Source organism: Conger conger, chromosome 2, assembly GCF_963514075.1.
Source record: "Conger conger chromosome 2, fConCon1.1, whole genome shotgun sequence".
In the NCBI taxonomy this organism is placed as follows: Eukaryota; Metazoa; Chordata; class Actinopteri; order Anguilliformes; family Congridae; genus Conger; species Conger conger.
Window position 1 is genome coordinate 72,868,578 of NC_083761.1, and position 22,063 is coordinate 72,890,640.

General features: G+C 42.1%; 1 protein-coding gene across 2 annotated transcripts in view; it reads right to left on the minus strand.

Moving 5' to 3' along the window:
* LOC133121884 (axin-2-like) overlaps window positions 1–9,015 on the minus strand; it is a 93,314-nt gene extending 84,299 nt beyond the window's left edge. For both annotated transcript variants that reach the window (XM_061231413.1, XM_061231412.1), the window contains exon 1: window positions 8,855–9,015. The gene's annotated coding sequence lies outside the window, so the exon portion shown is untranslated. The remainder of the gene's footprint in view (window positions 1–8,854) is intronic.
* Window positions 9,016–22,063: the final 13,048 nt, after the last annotated feature.

The following is a 22,063-nucleotide window of genomic DNA, read 5'->3' on the forward strand; positions in this document are numbered from 1 at the left end:
GCTAATGTCACATTTGCAAGTCTTCAAGAGAGAGAGGGAGAGAGGGAGAGAGAGAGAGAAAAAAAAAACTTGCGCTATTTGGGGGAAAAAAATAGATAATTTCTTGCGAAACCCCTATATGAAGCACTTTGTACTGCCGGACTGATGGAAGTGATGCCCAGGCTGGGATTAAACTCTTTTCATCATGAAGCCCCATCTGGTACCAAGACCTCGTCTGTCGGAGCCTTTGGCTTTAAAGTCCCGGCTTGGATTCCACATCAATTTACTCCTATCGCAGCTGTGCAAAAAAAAAACAACACATACACACACAGGCACGCACAGCGAAATGCACGCGTGCATACACACGCATGTGAATTGCGCACGCATGACCTGAAACACATGCAAACACACACGTAACATGACAGGACGGCGCTGATTCGAACTGGGCCCATTTCCAGCCCGAGAAGGGCCGGCTATAATTAAAAACAATGGACATGAAAGCATGATAAATGGATGCCAACCCCCCTCCCACTCCCCCCTTTCCTCTTCCACTGCACCAGTGGCCCTCGGTCCAACAGATGTTACAACTTTCTTATATGCTAGTGAGCCGACGCAAAAGAGAAAAGAACAGTGTCATTCGACTTCTGGAAAGGCACGGTGACCCAGAGAACTCTGGGATACTTTCATGGTTTTCTGACTTTAACAGATGAAGATACTGTACGTGAACTTATTTTAATACTTTAGGGAGCGATGTGGGCAGAACTGCAATATCACTCAAAGATCATTTCTGTGTTTCGAGCCACCAAAGAAAGTCTATTCCTAAAACAGCGAGCGCTGCTATATGAAGGTATCCATCTTTGCTGGGGACCATTCCTGTGGGTTCGCTGCAGTGGCAATTACACACAAACATGGAAAGAGAATCCAGGCAGACTTTGCCGCATTTACAATTTACAGCTACGTGTATCTCAGGAGTGGAAACCACAACATCCAAAAGCAAGCAGGAATGTGTTCCTTTAGTTTACCCTTTGCCCCGTGATGTCATCGCGCAGTGAGGAATGCTTCCACAGTTCATGAATGTAATGCACACCATGTGCCATTTCTCAGCCAAGTTCGACTGTAACAGAGCAGCGATTTTAGAGCACCTTTAGGTTCTAAAATTGCAGAGAACTTACGTAGAGATATGAAAAGTCCTCAGCAGAGTGATTCATTATCATGCCATCAGAACTACTTTCATTTTAGAACATAAAAAAGCAATAGCAGTAAAGAGAAATCTAACCCCAGCTGCCGTGTTCAGTTGTTTGTTGTATGACCTTGATGTGCACAGTTTTGTACATCGCTAATGTAATGGAATGTAAAGACTACAAACTTAGAAGAAAAAAGCAACAAAACAGAAACCAAGCAGTGGAAATGTGTATAGTAGCTCAGCATTGGTGTCACTGTAGATGAGATGAGTCAATAGAAAAAGAAACATCAACAGATCAGTCTTCTCATGCAAAATTAGCAAAGCGATCAAGGCAGACAACTCTGATATCTTGGCATATGACTCTGATGTGAAAAAGAGGTAGATTGAGTCTATTAGATGTGATGTCTGCCATTTTGTGGAAAAAAAATCGGAAATCTTAAGATACTGCAGGATTTTCTCTGGCAGAGCCTCACATTTTTTCCTGTCTTAATTAGGTACTTGTGAAGAAAGTCTGACAGTCATCATTTTGCCAATCTTAGCTTTGGAAAAAAAGCCGCTTCTTTATCTGCCTGTGATCTCATCCCTTGCAAAACTGTCTGAAGACCATATGGTGTTAATGGCACCAAGAACAGGAATAATTTGTTGGAAAAAATAGAAAGAGAAATATCACTGAAATGAGCCATAAGTATAAGAAATAAGACAATGATTTGGACTGACCCAATTAACTATGTTACTAAATACAACAGCTCTAAAGAATTCATATTGTTAGTCCATTTTTGTCTGTGGAACACAGAAGCTCACTAATCCAAATCCATTGGTATCAAAGAGAATGTTAATATAGGCCTGTAACAAGACTTAATGAAGGCATGTTTTCCTTGCAATTAAAAAGGGTACATTAAAGGTTTTAGCACTAGCTGACATTCATGGACAAGACACAGAAACCAATGTATTCACGTGTTAATAAGATACTTAATGCTTCACATTAATGTGTAAGAAATGTAATGGTAGAGAATCCATGAAAGACACACAATGTTGCAGGCTCTATTGGAGAGCTGCATAAACCTAGGGCATGATTATCCATACCAAGCATATGTGAGTTTAAAAACACTAGTTCAGATTCTTCCATCATGGAATTTAAAATACTGCTATTCCTAGAGAAATAGAAACAGACAATATTTATTTCTGAATGTAGTGTGTTGATCTCTAAGGCATGGAGGAACAGTTTCTCCAGAAAATGTTGTGGTAACATCTCTTGATCCACAGGATGGCAAGTGAATAACTGCATTGTCCGGGTTGTCCTTGTCCTGGGGGAAATTAAAAGGCAGAATAATCGGACCTAGCTAGTGATGCTGCGATTTCCTACAATGCTGTTTATAGGAAAAACAGCTTCGCAGCCTCCAGGGAACCGTGTCTTCCTGCTGCATTTTCTTCCCTTTCAAAGCTTAAATTCTCAAATCTAACCGGACACAGTAAATGACAGAGCAGAATCCGAAACTGCTGTCGGCGTAAAAAAAAAAAAAAAGGCAAAGGAAAGTTTGGTAGAAAAACAGGATTAAAGATACAGAACTGATTTATCTCTTTCCGTTCTGTCAGAAGAAGGGGACAGCTCGGCGGAGATCAAACCCTGTTTGCGACGGCGCCTTTCCCGCTTCGGAACGTTTACCGCGCGATCCGTTCGTGCAGCCGCGGAGCTGTCTGTTACCCGACTTTGTTACACCAGTCTCTTTCAAAATGCAGTGGCAGCGTCAACGGTCAGCACTGACAGAGCCTACCCAATCAGTGGAAGGCAGCATCTGTTTCAGTGCGCCGTCATTGAATGCGCATCATCCGTTTTCAGCTCACAATCAGGCTCTGGGTCAACAGAGGCACTGACCTTGTTACAACAGTAAGTTGTAAGTCAGTAATGGCTTCCTTCTTGGAAGATATATAGTGCAATCATTATGAATGAGATGGTCCTGTTGTTGTGATGGCAGAGATTTAGAGGAACTTGAGACCTTGATTAGAGGTTCACGGTGAGGCAATAGATGTGTGTGCTGAACTGGAGGTCTAGTTCATTAACTGCCATTACCGTAGCTCTGTGGCTTTTAATGTGAAATGCTCTGGTGGGCCACTCAACCTAATTAGGTAGATACTAACACAAGCATCTAAAGAGATTGATAACTGTGGTTGAAACAGTTCTTCAACAGCGTGAACTATTGAGGATTCTTCAGGTTGAGTTATGTTAGCAGAACGAGGGGGCATGAATGGAAATTATCAAAGGATACATTTTGCATGAAGCATTTTTATCCAGTGACCACCCAGTGAGTGATCACTGGGTGGAATAGTTTTCCAGGTAATGTAGTGGAGGCAGGAACCAAGCTTGATATGGAGCTAGATACTATCGAGTAATTATGTAAACTAAGCATTAGGCACACTTTGGTAAGAACATGGTAAGAACATTGCTGGCTGAATGACCAGTTTTCATCATTAAATGATGTTATGTTATGTTATGTTATGTTATACTACATCTGTCATTCTGGCATGCACTATAGATATTTCAATTTGAGAGCCCCAGCTGAAAGAGTTTAGCACTTACTGTTTTGGAATTACAACCTGGTCCTAAAATCTACGTGTGTCCTTCAGAAGGCGAGGCATTGTACGCCGCAAATCAAAGGCACAGGAAAAGTGTAACCATTGTACAAGAAAAGTGCTGGATTTAGAAAAGTTGTATTAAAAGCATGTGGAGCTCTCATAGTCTCTTGGGTCAGAGAGTGTGGATTGAGAGCTGGCCCCAGGCGACCTTTTCTTTTTTATATAAACAGCTATGCTGCAGTGGTTGCCAACAGTGAAACCTCCATCTTCAGAGACTACTGTAACGTTTGATTTTGTTTGTTCGCCCTTTCATCTTTAAAAAAAAAAAAAAAAAGGAAAGAAGAAAATCTTGGCCTCGGGGCGTGAAGCTTCCACTTTTAGGTTCTGAAATGAAACAGTCCTCCTACCTACAAAACAGGCTGATGTGGCCCCTGGGGCTGTCCCGGCCATACACCGCGTCTAACCTCTCGGTCACCTCAACTCACATGTTAAAAGTCAGAGTAAGGTAGAGAAGTCCACTTAGAGGAAGTGACATCACGGCCTGGTCTTACCGTAACAAGAGTAGAGTAACAAACAAAGGACTCAGGGGCTGAGGCGGGCCACAAAAAATACTGTACTCTGGACTCTTGACTCACGGGACATAGCAGTTTGAAAACATTTCCATCCATCACAAGACAATAGGGGGTCAAGTCATACCCCTCCCTACCCCCACCCCCTCCAGTGTCACATCATACTGCAACCCCCCCCCCATCTCCTCGTGCCAAAAAGCCTTGATTCAGCTCTGTTTGATCTCCAGTTCAACAATTCAACAAAGGGACATTCCCAGCACTGTCCTGGGACAGGAATGCCACAGCCCGCAACTTCCTATTAGACAAGAGCCCCCGTGCTTCCCAGGAAGATCGCACATGGGCAAGACTCATTCTTTCCTTCACCCACAACTCAGGGCCAGACAACCCCCCTTTCAAAAGACAACTCACCACATCAAAAGATTAGTGTGAATTCCGTCTGGTGGAAGTGGATACTTACTCATTTTCAGGGAAAGGCCGCTCCCCAAACTCTTTCCCAAAACAAACCATTCCACTGGTGGATTTTCTTCACGTATGGCACCATTTTGTTGCTCTTAGTAAAGCGGAGGCATCTAACCCTGACCTTCAGTAATCAACATGTTAACTGTCCTGACAAGACATTTCATATTTTCACTAAATAGGGGAATAAACAGATGAAATTGCTTTAAATGTTATCAGGGCTGTGCTGCTAAGTGCACAATGACTTGCATTTTTCCAGCACATTTCCTGACTTCAAAAAGAGTACAGATTCAGCTAGCTTTAAAAATAATAAAATTGGGGAAGATATGTTGCAATGAAATACCGGTGGCATTGACTAAAAGAATCATACAATACATTTCTATATTTTCTGCCCTAGATCCGGTGATGGCATTATTATCGGATACTTCACTTTACTTTTTCAGAAGCTGTTTCAGAATAAAGGACCTGGGACTGCTGCCAGCCTGAAAGTGTATTTTGTTTATATGAATAAATTCATAAACATAGCCTGTGCACAGCCAGTATAAAGAGATATGTGGGATGGTGTATGCTAACACAGAAACACAGAAGCACACACAAGCACACACATACACAAGCACACACAGTATATATAGTTCAAAGGTTTATTCTTTCCTTCGGTACCCTCCAATCCCTCAATCTTTAACTCTCGCTGATTGCCATGTCCCTAAGCTTGGATTGTGAAAACATGCTGCTTCTCCATCTGTCCGTAATCCCATACACTCCTGATTGCCATCCAAACAAATGCAAGTCTGGTCATAGTTCAGCCATTTCCGAGTGATGGTTACAACTCCAGGAGCATTCAGCTAAATCCACTTCCCTTTCCATGTCTACCTTTTCAATACACAAACCCATTGTTGCTCGCTGAGCCTCAAATTGGTTTGTAAGATTGACATGCTTAGCCAACCCCAACTCCAACTATGACTAGCTTGAGTTACCAGCTACCAGCCGTTTCAAAACATAGCTTGAGCTGGTCAAACCATGCTGAGTACGGAGCTGGTCTAACTGGTCAACCAGCCACCAGCTGTTTCAAAACCTAGCTTGAGCTGTTTTTTGTTTTTTTTTGTCAACAGGGAATGCGTCTGTTACTTAAGCACAGTAGGAGAGGATATACAATCTGACCTCTGATAGGTTTCGCACCTGACCCGAATATTCCAACATTATGCACTTTAATTTTCAATGTAATTTTCTGCCACCTCAGCATTCTGAAAGGTCTTGGGGACTAATGCTGCTGGACACTTGGTCATTTGATTGAAGTCCTTTTTCTGACACCAGGTGGACACTGAGACTCACTGTATGGAGCACAGAACAACATGCTGGTGATGCTGCTCAGCTTTCCTGAATGAATCATATGCTTCAAAACAACATTTTATTGACAAACAAAAATCAAAAATCGAACACAAATTTTAACAGTCCCTTATTCCCACAAATTAGTGATAGCACATCAAAACACAAAGAACATGGGCTAGCATGCAGCCGAGCGCTTTTCTCTCAGATGGAGCTAGTGGAGGCGAGGAAGTTTAATGCACTGCTGACCTCAATCCAATCTCAAAACTAAGATCCCCAAATAGATCAGTCAAGTCTCAGATTGCTTAAAGTTCCTGCCAGTAAACAGCTTACATATGCTTCAGGCTTAAAAATGTGACTCAGAGAATTTCAGGAAACACACATACACATACACACACACACACAGATTGTGGAAGAAAAAGATGATCAAAGTTGCAACCAGCCGTCACCTCATCATAATCCTTGCCTAAAAAAGCTGTTCTCTGGGTTGACTCAGAGTACTAAATTCACTACTTACTGTAGAGTGAAACAATTTGAGGCCTCAGGGAAAACTCAATAGATAAGTCTGAAGTCTACATCCATATTAAGACTGGGCCATGGATGTATGCTCAAAGTACATTTTATCATAGTCCATACATGATTGATTTGTAAGTATTTGGTGCACTCTCAGAAGAAATGTGCCTAAAAAGGAACAAAAGCTTGTCACTGTGGTGGGACCCTATAGGTTCATGAACTTCTACCCATATCCATTAATTAATTATAATAATTAATTACTCATTTTTTTGCTTAGTACCCAAAGAACATTATTGTACCATTCAGGGTGCATTTGGGAAATTTGTCGCTTAAAGAACGGAAATGTATGCCCAATGAACCTTAATTTATGGGCGTGGTGTCACCCCAACCAACGATTACTCCTGTCCAATGAGGACGCCTGATTTTCCTGACAAAGACGGGTTTTTCCAGTGGAGTGGCTTTCCACCTTGTCTATCCCCTTGCCAATCTCCTTCAGTAGTATGCTCCTATAGCCTTTGGTAGCCACATTTACTCATCAACAAATATTAATGTATTGCTCATGTAATGCTAATGTCAACTATTGCAGACCAAAAACAGTAATCCTTGTGCTTTCATTGACCAAACATTCCAAAAATCATCCTGGTTAAATTTGCAAAGCCCTGCTTGTTAAACACCAACTCATTGCGAGTTGAATGTTCTACATGTAAGGTGGTAGCTAATGTATGTACCCACAACAAGTATGAGTTATCACACGAGTCCACAGTCATATACATGCTAAGATATACTGTAACACGGTAATACTGAGCCGTGTGGGTTAATCACTGTATTTTTGAGTTCTGTTTGTTTGAAATGGTTTTGCGGATGATTATGCAGAGCTCTAGAAATATCATATGTAAATGAGCATAGGAAACCACATGGGTGAAGTGCATGCACCCCAGGTTGAAAACCCATGCAACTAGAGCACTCCCACTTACCATACATCCCTAAAGATCATATGCTTCATTGTGATTCATTTTTTTCCAGGAACAAACACTTTACATTGTCACGCACAAAGACGATTTCAACTATTTTGAGACATGTTTCCGGTTCATTCTATCATATTTTTGGGCGATTCTGGCTTTAAACACAGACGAACGTCTTCGCCGAATAATTCTAGTTAAAGCCATCAAATTATTGCGCCATATTTCCCGGAATGGGATCGAATTTGACTATCGTTTGCTGTAAAAACATACAATGTACGCATAAAATGTCCACTCTGCAGCGTGAGTGTGGATGTGTATGTTGTGTATCGCTAGGAATAGTGAGTACCCTCCTTCGCAGTGACCGAGCTCTGTTAGCATGCCGCCATTAGTCCACTGTCCTCCGTACAGCACCGGTTCCGCTGATCTTAAGCCCGGAGCCAATAAAGATGGTTTTTCCATGCTGACAATACACATTCTATCTTCAAGTTTGAAGAGTCAAACACATCCACAGCTGGGGGTCAGTCAGTCAAATGGAGTCCCACAGAGACCCAATGACAGCAGATTTTTGGAGGGATGAGGAGGAGGCGAGAGGGGGAGGGCGGCATGGGGTGGAGTAAACCTGCTGATTAAAAATGGTCAAATTCTAAGCGCTGCCAGGTCCGTAAGACGTGAACTAGAGAAGGAGTGCTGAATATAAATAGGAGAAATTGTGTTTTGAAGGGTGAGCGTAATGGCTACTCACGCAGGGTTGTCAGAAACGGAGGGCGCCCCCGCCAAGCGCACCAGAGTTTAGCTTAAACATGGCTGGTGCAAATCCAGCCAAAACCGCGGGAGAAAAAAAGAAAATGCAACCCAGGGTTTTGGAATAAAAGGCCTGAATTACATTGTGCCGAGAGAGTTTTTTCTCCGTTTCGGCAACCTGTGGTTTCTGAATATTAATCTTTTCTGTTCCCGCTTTAAAACCCGCCGCGGAACTAAAAAAAAAATACAGAATTTAGCGAAAGTGAGCGGGTTTTTCATTTTCGCCGTATTTCGCCCGTTTTTTTTTTAACCGCCATCCACATGACCAAAACCACCTGCCAGAGTGCGCTGCAAATTACACCAAACAATACAGCACATAACTGTTCTCGCCTTAATCCCTACCCCAAAAGTCACGTCGCACGTAAAGTCGCTCCCACAAAAATGTTCCATAAAGACGTATGTTATGAGACATAAGCAATGTTAGCCATGTCTTCAACAGTCTTCATAACAGCTCCAAACGGGTATTAGCCGCACCGGACATGACAACGACCCCCTACCTGGCTGTTCCGCATCCACCATTCCTGGTTTTGTGTTTCGTGGGGAGCCATTGTGGCCCTCGACCGCTGCCCCAAACTGTCAGCATCCCGCTGGTGGTCCAGGACCAGGCTGCCCTTCTCGGCATTGTGCTGCCGGAATAGGTGCGTCCTCCCCTGTTTCGTGCTGCAGTTTTAGTTCCACGATCTGATTGGACAATGAGGAGCAAGACTTCATCAGCAGAACATCCCTGTCGTCATGACAACTTGCCCATATCCCCGCTAAGAAAAAAAAAGAAAAAAAAAAGAAAACATGTTCGCTTTTTGCCTCAAAATCCAAAACGACGACGCTCGCTTTTACATCATCGTTACCTCATTCTTTATGTTTTCCCCCACCCCTCGTCGCTAATCTCCACATCCTGCGATCTTTCAGAGTAGGCCACTGTGGGGCTTCTTTCCAGCCTTAGCCATCTGCCGCGTCTAGCTAGCCTCGTCCGATTCAGCGCATAGCTAAACTGGCAAATCGGCTTAGAATCATGCCTGTAATCATTATTATACGCTTTATTCATAAAATACAAGGCGGTAGAAGAACAGAGGGGAAAAAATTGAAAAATCGACACAAGCGAGATGCGCTCCTGTGGACTACTTTTTACCTGTAATCCGATTCCTCTCGACAGACCGCACACAGGAAATAGCGTGAAGAACGCGGCACAAGGGTTAACTTTGCAGGTCTAATCTATCCTTAATGCCATTACAGTTCATGCATTTTCCTCATTTCAATCGCACTTCAAAAAGTTGCCTTTGCCCCGTCTCTTCTATTCAATTGCCCCGCCCCCTCCACACCCCCCCCACCCCCCACCCCCCCCAGTCCGATCATGAAATCCTTTTGATTTTCCTCCATATCGCCCCCATTATCATTAGTACACTGTTATTTCCCCCCGGCTCGTAGCTCCGAGCACAATGCGTAAATCCGTGACATGGCACGCTACATACAGTTGTCACTTGCGAGAGAGAGAGAAAACGCGAGAACAAAAAAAAAAGAAAAGAAAAATAAAAATAAGAAACTAAAGCGAGAGAGACGTGAAAACAAAAAAAAGAAAGAGGCGGAGAGCGCCGGCATTATCTCGTTGTCAGCTACGGTATCCCCGCACAAACAGATGTACATTTAACAGAGAGGCACCTGCTGTGCTGTGAGCCCGCGCCGCGGCCAGACGGAAAGCCGCCGATTCCCAGGGACCTTTCCCAGTCCCCTCCACGCTGGAGACGGTGACCTTGGCCGGTCCTGCCTCTCCCCCAGCGAGCCCTGAAAGGCAGCCCCACACCGAGGGCCCGGGTCCCGCGGCTTTGATACTAATCCTCCCACATTGTGAGCCCCGGCACCCTACCTGGCCTGCCAGCGAGAGGCGACTCGGCGGCCATTGAAAGCAGGTGATGAATGGGGGACTTCTGCAGGAAGCCCCGATTCCCCCGGCAGAAGTGCAGGCCACAAAAGCTGCTTAAAACAGTCAGTTGCATTTCTCCTCAGATTTGGTGGATTTTCAAAAGAAAACGGAACGCATTCTTTCTTTTTTTTTTTTCTGATTTGCAAATATATGCATGTCTATCTGAATGGAATATAATGCGCGAAAAATGTAATATTCCCGGAAAGACGCCAGTGCGCGTGTGTTTGCGTACGTACGACACACCCGCAAACACACACAAATATTGTATATGCACACATGCTAGCTAACACACACAAATAACTAGAGAAATATAAAGCAGCTAACCGTAGGAGACTGCATGAATTGATTGAGAGTATTCTAAAGGATATCGCCTGGACTTCTTGTCTTAAAGTGGTAGCATCCCATTTTCAACAACGCCGCCTTTCTGGTTTTCGCTCGAAAAAGAGGAAATGCGCCTGGCAAAGAACTACACAGCAGGTAACTTATTTAAGTGACTGGATTTTATCAACTGTGTACCTCTGATTCCTCGACTGCTTTCAAATATGCTTGGTCTTGCATTTGATACATGTGTAACTTGGGTATAGCAATTTAAACACAAAAAAACACAAAAAATGCTGAAGTTCTATATGGTTCAGAGTAAATATTTAGCAAATGTGTTTTTCACAACAGGTTTTCTTCATCTCTTAAGCAAATATCTCAAGTGTAAAAATCCCTGCTTAAAAAACGAATTTAAAGGGACTATTTTATACACTGCGTTATCAGAGAGCACCAGAGGTAACGTTTGCAGGTAACGACGTGAATTTTTGCGTCCTGACATGAAATCGTCTATCCGTATCAAAACAAATGGGCGAAAGAGGCGACTAAAAAAGGAGGCAGGGAAGCAGCGGAGGCACAGATACCTCATTGTAACGTCATCGCGCAGAAGAAAGGGATGCTGGGTGCCTGCTTCTTAAGGGGACCGAAGCCGAATTCAATACATCTTGTCAGGGAGGCTGATGTGATTATCGCCCCCTGCTAGGGCAGGAACAGTGAAGTTGTCTGGAGCGCAGAGGAGGCTAAGAAACCGCACCATGGGCTGCCCTGGCCGTCCCAGCCTGGAGAGAGAGGGAGGGAGGGAGAGAGAGAGAGAGAGAGAGTGAGGGAGAAAGAGAGGGAGAGAGGGAGAGAGAGAGAGGGAGGGAGGGTGAGAGTGAGAGAGAGAGAGTGAGAGAATGAGAGTGAGAGTGAGAGTGAGGGAGAGAGAGTGAGAGAGAGTGAGGGAGAGGGGAAGAGAAAGAGTGAGATAGAGTGAGAGTGAGATAGAGTGAGAGAGATAGAGTGAGAGATAGAAAGTGGGAGAGAGAGAGAGTGAGAGGGAAAGAGAGAGAGAGTGAGAGTGAGAGCTGGACGCCCTGGCCCCAGCGGGACGCTCAAATCCCTCACAGGGGGGAGTCAGAGAGGGAGTCTCTGGTGCACGGATTCAACTTTTTTTTCTGTTGTTGTTGTGGATGTTCGCAAAGATCTGAGGAGTGCGACGAATTTGTCGGTGGATGAATTTGTGGCCGGCACAAAGCTGCGTACGGACCGGGAGTGGGAACCCCTTCACCCAGCCCACAACCCCGCGACATCGCTTCAGTGTCAGGGAACAAAGCTGATGCTGTCTGGACGTGGCCTGAATGGTGCTGGGCCAGCGGGGGGTTACTGGAGATAACACCGTGCATCTGCACACTGTCTACCCTTTACAGCCAAACTGTTACCTAACATTCACCCATTACACTAAAGTAGCAAGTGCTTTAGGATATCCCGCTCTGTGAAAACACTGTGGATGACCCTGAGTCTAAGTCAGGACGAGAGTCAATCGAGTCGAATGACAGACATTCCTCTCACAAAAGCTAAGACCGGCATATTGTGAGCTAATTTTGGGAACTTTCAAATAAAATCCTATAATAGATCCTCTGTCACTGAAAATGCAATTATGTAAAAAAAGAAAGAAAACTGGATTACTTTGAGCAACAAGTGGACAAACTAATTCCTCATAAATATGTCATTTTTTCTTTCTTTTCTTATGTTTCATATTTTCTAAATCACTGTGTGCTAGTTGCCAAAATTTTGTATGGATATAAATAATTTGGGATAAGCAAACGTGACCCAATTTACGCTATTACATAAAAAAATATATTCCACTGCTTTTTTCAACTGCGCCAAATTATCTCTCAACAGGTACAGGGCTAACTAATGAGCAACACATGCAGTACAAGGCTTACAACAGCTACATATACTCAGAGCTAAAGTATGAGCCATTTATTCAGGCAAAACGGGAATGGGACAGTTAGAGCCCAGTGATATGAAAAAGAACAAGCTGTTTTAAAATAAGTGGAAGGGGATGTTTTATTTTATTGTGAAATAACTGTTGAGTATTTCAGTTACAGTGGCCATTACTGACCTCATTTACTACTGCTACCACTGCTGCAAAACGTCTGGACCTAAATCCTGTTCTCTACAAATAGACATGCTTCTTTGTCCAAGTTATGTTAGTCATATCTCTTTAATTCAATGGATGGTTTCCTATGTGTTTGAAAGACTGGCCATTACACCAATAATTATGAGGTTTGTCTCCGACGTCCCGCTGTACGCTTAATAAAATAACATATTAGCATATTATTTCAAGTAAGAGTGCATATATTATGGAATGTGACATGGAAATATAGATCTTGGTTAGGCGAGGATAAACGAGGATAAACACATGATGACGAAACATGCGCAACCTAGGCTAATGTAAAATGGCTACCGGTACTTTGATAGCAAGCCACAATGCATATTGGCCTACTGTAAGACGTAGATTAATCTTGTTCATTGATGAGAGACATACCTGTGGTAGACTACTAGGCGGCCTGTCGGTAGTAGACCCTATACCCGGGCTTTTTATCCGGATGCTACAATAATAAAAAGACGACAAACAACAAGGATACGTGAAAGTAAGGTAGGAAATTGTACGATTTGAGTAAAACGAACGGAAATAGTAACACAAGAGAGCTTTAATTATGTATCGATGATAAAGTAACCTAATATTTCATCTAAAAGTCAGCACTCGAAGTTTTTGACGAGCAAGTGAGAAATCCAAGACATTAAAAACTTGCTACAGACTACATTCCAAATGTTACAAACTAGTAGTAAAGTTCTGCTTTAAAAGCGCGCCCCTGCAAATGTATCACTATAATGAATTTGATTGGTCAAAGACTTTCAAAAAAGATTAGATGTTCATTTTCTTCACGTTGTTCCATCAAGCCGGCTTGTACGCTCTCCACACAGACAGCTAAGACAAAAGCATACTATGCTGATACACTGATACGTTGTTTAGTACAGAATGAAATGTACATTGTGAAAAATTCAACTAATTTCATAAAATTTAACTTTGCTGGGGGGTTCAGTGCTGTAGAAAAACAGATCCGCTATTGCACACCACAGACATTGAGAACAGTGATCAGCGAAATCACACTTAAGGTTATTTTTAGTTTCATTAAGAATTTAAATGCTACTTCCTGAAACAGTTCTTCAGGGTCTTTTCCCTTTAACAGTACTTTTCCAGAATCCTCTTCAGCACTTCGATGATACATTTTTGGACCACCACAACTGCTTGGTTGACTTGCTTTTACTGCATGAAAATGGGATGAGAAAGGATGTTACATATATGACCGATGAAGCTGATGATTGGCTGAGGATGTGATGCGATGTTACATATATGACCGATGAAGCTGATGATTGGCTGGGGATGTGATGCGATCCATACCCAAGCTTCTGTGATGCAATTTTGTCCTTGGAAACAAAGTACTGTGGTGTGCAGATGCACGAAGCAGAAAGACCATTGACATATCTCTAGGAAAACCCTGTGTAATGAGTTTTCTAGTGTTTGCTCATGTTGTATAGCTTATTGGCAAGGAACAAAGGTAAAGCTAATTAACTTCTACAAAGACAGGCTATCTAGCTTTATCCAAAATTCCAAAAAATGTCCAATGCAAGAATGTACAGTACACTTGTGAATCAAAACCTATTCTTTTTAAACTGTAAACATTGGTAACATATAACTAAAATCAAACATAATTTAACACCAAATTTCTTTAATATGCATTTCCTGCATAAGGCAGACAAAAATCTATATATTAAATGTCTGTCTGCAAGTCAGCAGCATTTATTGGGAGGTCACCTCCCAACTTCACTTCAGTATCAGTGCCTCGGTGGTGTGTACGTAAGACCTCTGCAGACAGTGACATCATCCACCCACAACCCAGGACTGGAGATAAGACCTTGATTATGTTCCTCAGCAAGGGTTGGACTTCTGTAGAGTGAGCTAATCCTGTTTTTTGTCTGGGAGTTGTGTCATGTGGTCCCAAAATGTGCCTTTTTGATCCCTGCTCTGACACCACACTGATTCGCATTATGGCATTTTCCACTGCTTGAAGGGAAACAGCCCATGGCTCAGTTTCTTGGTGAATGTGCACAGATGTCCTGGTATACTGTATAGTAGAATAACTGCATTGATTGCCAGAGTTTACCCTATGAATGTAGCATTCATCCTCTTTTCAATAGAATTGTCTTTTGAAATCCTTCCTGACTTCCACCGTTCTGGGGACCCCAGTGTACACTTGTTCTTTCCACAACTGAAACAACCATTCCCAGTGTTTAATGAATTATTAATTGACCCATAGCCTCTGAAGGGGGCTTTGTTAAGTACATCCAAATGATTGATCAGTTTTATTAAGTAATGCTGGATGTACTGACTGACAAACAAAATCACACTGTATTCTTGAATGCGGGAAGTGTGGTTACCTGTAAAAAAAAAAGCACTGAGCTAATCCACTATTTCCAGTCAATCAGATAACAAACATCATTGATGCACGCAAATGCACGTTCCTTACTGTATTACCTTGACTTGTCTCAGGAATGGTCTGAACAAAAACTAGCATACGCAGAGCTGATTGTGGGTAGCCCTGCTTTATTTTTAACAGCAATGGGGTGCATACCATATACATTCTCAGCTAAGAAAAGATGAAACTGTTCATATATAAAAATATAATACTGTCATATCTACGATGGCACACAGTTTCATGGGTTGGGCGTGAGGGAAAGGGATGGGATTCACATGAAGAAATCCACTGCGTATGTGCTGCTTCCAGGCCTTCTGATGAAACCCCTCAGGGTCCCCATTCACAGCGCAGGGGAGAGGACAGAGCACTGCACTTTCAACTATTTATGGGTTTGCAATTCTGCAGGGATGTAGAGCGCAGTGCTTTACAACTCTCCTGGAAAAGGCTGGAGAAAAAAGAAGCAGGAAATGTTGAAAGTGAAAGTAAACGTGTGTAGAGCAGTAAAATGTTCAGTTTGATATCCACTCTTGATATATACTTGATATGTACTCTGTTAGAGTTAAATTAACGCTGGGCAGTTAGCTGTGTGTAATGTGTGTCTGTGTGCAGAACTTTACATCTCTTTTGGAAAAATGGGCTTCAGAAAATCTTTGCATCGTAAGTAAAACAGTCCAGTATGTAATGTACCGGAAATGCACTCGTACCATCAACGCTAAGAAACAGTTTTGTGAGCTCGGCTGAGAAATCCCCCAAAACAAAACTCCACGCCAACACCTCCTCGGGTCTGGAAAAGCAGCGCTGAACATGAGATTTGCTGTTTGGGTTATCAAGCCTTTCAGTATGTGCCCGTGCCTTAGCTGCTCCCCCTGGGGCAGAGTAAAATAAGACTTCAAAGAGATCAGAAATAGTCATGGTGCAAACTTACTTCCTGCTGTTAGCTGGGCTGTGCAAACAGGACCGTCTGTACTTCCCAAGAGCAACTGACGATCAGATGACAATTTTGCCACTGGAACACATTTTGGACATCTGCTGAAAGTAAACCATGTGGCAGTGGATTTACAGGATTGACTATGATTTACATTATTAGTTGATTGCAAAACACACAGGCACAAAGTCTTCCGGCACAATGGTGACATGCTTTAGAGTTACAGGTTACAGTTATTATGTGGATAGTTGTTTTATACTAATGTTATGTGGTTCAGCAATGCCTCTGTTGTATGCGTTGTATTCAGCCTACCATATACACAATAGTATATACTACAACAGAGAATGCGGTGATTATTTTTTCGGTACCGGTGAACAGGTTTGGGTATTTTATCTTGTACAGATACACAGTACACTTGCGGGCTAACTATGCGTTTGCTTTTAATTGTCAGCAGTAAGTCTAAGTGCTAGTTCAAGGCCTCAGGAACTGGGTCTGCTGTGTACAGTATGTGGTGATGTCACAAACCTGGCAATGCATCAGACAAGTTTCAAACAGGTTTCAAAATCCATCAGGTAAGATTTACAATAAATAAATAAAAGCAAAAACACACAGGCAAAATAAACAGACTTGTGTTATGAAACAAATAAGTAATACAAAGCACAAGGGTTTGAAGGAGTTTCAGGTTTCAATGTTCCCTGATCACCTTCCTGCCTGTTATCATCCCTGATTCTTAGTTTGTGTGTTTTAGCTTGCTGTTTTAAAAATCAATTATTTACTCTACTATTTTACTCTCAAGTGAATACGTACTGAAATTTCACTCCTGTGAATTTGCTTTGTATATTCTGATCTGATGCTCTACTGCATTGTTCAAACACCTGAAACAAGGTGAAACATATAATCTTATGCTTGGTGCCTCAGAGCCTTCCAACGGCTGAAAAATTTGTAGGTGCAGCAATATATGTATTTTTATTTCCTCCCAATAGAAATACACATATTTAAAATGAATGACATTTAAACCAGGGTTCTGCTTTAATACCTTCCCTCTGCTGAGACAAGGGAAATGTAGTCCTCTAGGGTGATTCTAAAGTTAGCGATCCAGGAAAAAGTTGTGGCATTGGTACCTGAGAATTTTCTCACTTTCTCTCAAATGAAGTCGCTGAGATAATAGACACTCTGGCATGTTAATTAAAATTCCATTTGGATCAAAGGCGACTTCCAGCACCACAAAAGAAATGCCATTTTCCATTGTCCAAATAATTATCATCATCTTACATTTTAATCAATATATAAAATAGTGTTTTTAGTCTTTTAATGAAGACAAAATGATCAGATAAACCATCAACCATAGCTCATATTTCCCATCTGGGCTAACTATTTGTTAATATTCGTATTGGCTAATGCTTCAATCTCATCAGAAGATCAGCCTTTCTCTTGATAGTTATGTCTGCCTTAGCCAAAAAGATAAAATAATTAGATTAGATTGCCCTAAAGAATATTAAATGGCTAGATATTTTAAGAAGCTATGAATAATCATACAGGAATAAGGAATATATAAAACTGGAATGCAAATTCTATCAAAGTCATCTCATCTGACATTCTATTAATGTACCCTTGCTCAGAACCACACAACTGCCATCGATTTGCAAATTGGAGCCATTAGCAGAAAGATGGGCAGATTGTTGTATTACAACGCCGAGCGATATGAAAGAATAGAAAACTTCCCTCAAATCAGAGTATTGAGGGAAGGAGAGATAAAAAAACATGAACAAATAAATGGATGAGTGGCCTGACTGACAGACACAGGTTAGACGTGCAGAGTGTCACATAAACAAATTGAGTAGATGAATGATAACAGCTGTGCCGAGAATTTTGAGTTGTGTAAACCGGTTGTATGAGTCATTTAGAGCTTTAGAGTCGATGAAACACTTCAGTTTGCCTCTGACAGAAAGATAAGGTTGTCAGCAGATCAGCCGCCACATTTGCAATCATTTTGCAATATTCCTTACATTTTAAATCTCATTACTGTTTGCTTTTATAGTTGGTTTTGTATTTTTTCCATCCCTAGACCATAATTCAGGTCTGAAGGTATGCAGCTCGAAGTATGCTGGTAATTGTTTTGGTATATGTACACCTTTATTACATCAAACCCTCACTTCAGCATTGGAGTTTCACAGTAATTTGGAAAGAGCTACAACAGACAGAAGATGTCATCTCTTACACTTGGGTAGGGTTTAGTCAGTAGGAGTTCCATAGTGGCTGAGTAAGTTCCTCCAGACGATGAGGCAGATGTACACAGATTATATAAAGCTATGTAGACAGTTAATGTGTTACAGATATATGGTATATGTCTAGCTGTGGATATATGTCCCTTCCCCAGCTCACACCTGGTCGGTACTGTGCACCCTGTAGTGTGAAACAGTCTCCAGTCTCTATCTGTAGCAGTAGGGCTTTAGAGGTGTGAGTGATCTTTACCTGAAGCCATGCTGGGGGTTGTGGGTGGCACAATTGCAACTTGAAAGGCACAATACTGCATTCTACATCTGAGGGATGTTGCTATACTGAGGGGGGACATTGGGTGTGGGGAATTGTTTTAAAAGTATATATGGGTGCCTTGGGGAGGTAGGCCTTATTCAATGACATTTTATTTGTGTTACTTTTTTTTTGACAGAGACACTGTCACACTAGCTTCATAGACAAACAGGAAATATGCTTTGTTCCTTTTCTTACACACATTATATGACATTGTGCAGGTGAAATAATGCCTAATATTTGGACACTGAAGTATAACTGAACTGACATATTCTGTTAACATTTTTTTACATCTCATTTTACAGCCCGTTATTTATGTAGTATTTACTGGTAGTTATAAATTTTGATTTCAGAGGTAAGTACTATGAATCATAGTTACCTAATAATTGCACAAGTAGCTGTATATCTACCCAATAAAGACAAGGTAATTAACGGGTGGTAAAATAAAGCCTTACTGTAAAATAAATAGTAGAGTTTGCTGTCCCCCACATTTGATAGCATGTAATATATTTGAGAAGGAACCCAGAGTAAGAACACACTTCTCAGGTCAATGGACCTTACTGGACTTGCATAAACTAAATACTCAATATTTCAAACCAAATACATTCACTGGGGAGTAATGCACACTACGGTACTTTTAATGCCTTTGGGTAGATTCTCTGTGCAGTTGATTGGTTTTCCATGTCCACACACTTCCAGTAAGTTCAGTCATTTATGTACTTAGCCATACAATTATAAATGAACAAAGAACCAAAAACAAAAGTCTTACTCTAAAGCGGCTGAGGCGAGCTTGTGCTGGTTGTGTAGGGAGTGAACAGCAAACATGTTGATTTTTCAGATCACACTGATTTGCAGTCTGTTTGGGGTCTAAAATAACTTGTGGAAGTTTGATCAAAGATCTTGTACATGCTCTATGTTGATATCGTAAATCATGCCAGTATAGTGATTGCAAAGCTTTCTTCATTTTGACGGTAACAAAGGGAAGCTGATTACACAAATTATGGGTCATGACTCATAGGTACTCATAGGTACTTTTTTTATTTACTTCCTTCCGTACCAGGGCGGCCTGTAGCATAATGGTTAAGGTACATGACTGACCCTGCATTGCTCCAGGGGAGGATTGTCTCCTGCTTAGTCTAATCAACTGTACGTCGCTTTGGATAAGAGCGTCTGCAAATGCCAATAATGTAATAATAACAGCATGCAAACGTGGTCAAGAGGTTCAGCTGTTTTTTCAGACCAAATGTCAGAATGGGGAAGATATGTGATCTAAGTGACTTTGATCGTGGAATGATTGATTGTGCCAGACAGTGTGGTTCGAATATCTCAGATACTGCTGATCTCCTGGGATTTTCACGCACAAAGTTTCTAAAGTTTGCAGAGAATGGTGTGAAAAACAAAAAACATCAAGTGAGCAGCAGTTCTGCGGGCAAAAACGCATTGTTAATGAGGTCAGAGGAGAAGGGCCAGACTGGTCGAAGCTGACAGGAAGGTGGCAGTAGCGCAAATAACCACGCATTACAACAATGGTATGCAGAAGAGCATCTCTGAACACTCAACGTGTCAAACTAAGTGGATATGTACAGCAGCAGAATGCCAATAAGTCAAAATAATAAGTCTAATAAATACCTGCAAAATTGCTCAGTGAGTGTACAGACTATATACAATGTTTAAAAAAAAATTGGTTTCATACAAAAAAACATTATCTGTATCACCCACACTATCCACATTACTGTTTTAGTTGTCAGCGACTCCCTCCTGCATTCTTTAAATAGCATTTCTGAAACCTACAGGATGAACACGAGGGGTGAGCAGCAATGACTACATGTGTCTCATCATGTCAACAAATGCTCACGAGAGAAAATCAGGATCAGGATCAGGATTAGCAGGCTTTCCTTAACCTTCAAAATAGATGCCTTGAATGGCTGAAACATCTTGTGTGTGGAAATCAAACACAGCTGTTTGGTCGTTTGTTTTGTGTTTGTGTTCTTTTTGCCAATGTGCGTTCTTCTGTTCTTGTTCCCGAAATTCATAGAGACCCAATTATGATCATCAATATCACCCCCCCCCCCCCCCCCCCCAAAAAAAAAAATCTATAGGGGGAATTAGGGAAGTGCCAACGAGGCAGGGGCCACGCCCGTGAGTGGCGAAGGCCCCCGTTTGAGCCAGCTGTGCCGGGCTGAGCGGGGTCCCTGTCCATCACACACATCTGCCGGGGGGATGTTCTCCCTCAGCGGGGAGAGGAACAGGCCTCTGGTCATCCGCGCTATCTCGGCCTGATCAGAAGTGACTCCTTATTTAAATTCTTGTGGTGAAGCCAGATGAGCCGGGAAAGTAGAGAAAGTAATTTGAGGCGGGGGGCGGGGGGGGGGGGGGATCGGGGCAGATAATTTCAAGAGGCAAAAAACTCTTCAAAGCATTTCCACATTGCTTCATATATACTAAAAGTGTCAGCAGGAACAAACAACGTGACTAGTGGGGGGGGCGTCTGTTTATGCCAACTTTGAATATGCAAACATGTATTTTTGTTTTGTCGTGCTCTTCCTTTCCTCTCTCAAATAGATGTTTTCCATGATCTTTTTGGTAAACAGGAAACGCAGGCACTCAGCATGTGGTGCTGCGATCACCATTGTGGAGGAGACGGAGACGCTTGTGCTGCGTGATATAAAAAGTGATTTGCGACCTGCCCATTTCCATACCGCCTCAGGACTCTGGCTGGCTCCGCTGATGCACGCTTTTTATGAAATCCCAAAACTTTACCCCACTGCACCCTCCTTTGTTGATGGAGTTTTGGCTGATGCTGTATATATTGCATATATTTATGTACTTCCGAATACTACTTTACGTTGAAATTTAACTGACACGGTTATTATGAAAATTGCCTTTGCATCAGATATATAATGACTATAATTGACTTCAATCTGCAAAATCCCTGCCCAATTTAATCAGTATCTTCTTATATCGTTGTCATCGTTGACCTCAAACAAATTCCCTTCTGGTTGACTTGTGGGTTCAGCTCTCTGAGTATGTTTACTTGGAGTCAATTGGAGGCCAGACAACTCATTTCCCAACAAGTCACAAGTCCTCATTGGTAATCGCAGCCATCTGCCAATATCTTAAGATCTAAAATGTTTTGTGAATATGATTCTGTGATCAATTCTTTCTCTTGGCACAAAAATATTTTGTGACCAAGTCATAAATTTTGTCAAAGCTTGCTCATCTTCTTGTAATCCTCCATACATGTTCTGTTATTCTTCCCTCACTACTCCATCATGTCTGATTAGGATTGTTCTCTTACTCTGCCTATTCTATACTGGGCTCCACCTGCTTCTAATTCTGCTGCGATGCACACTGTGTTCTTAGCCTGATACTGTAGTGTCTCCACATCTCTCTAGATTCTTCTCTCTGTCTCCGCAGAGCAGTCAGTGCACCATGCTGTCTTTAGATTGATCCCACACATGCATACACACACACACACACGCATGTACACACACAC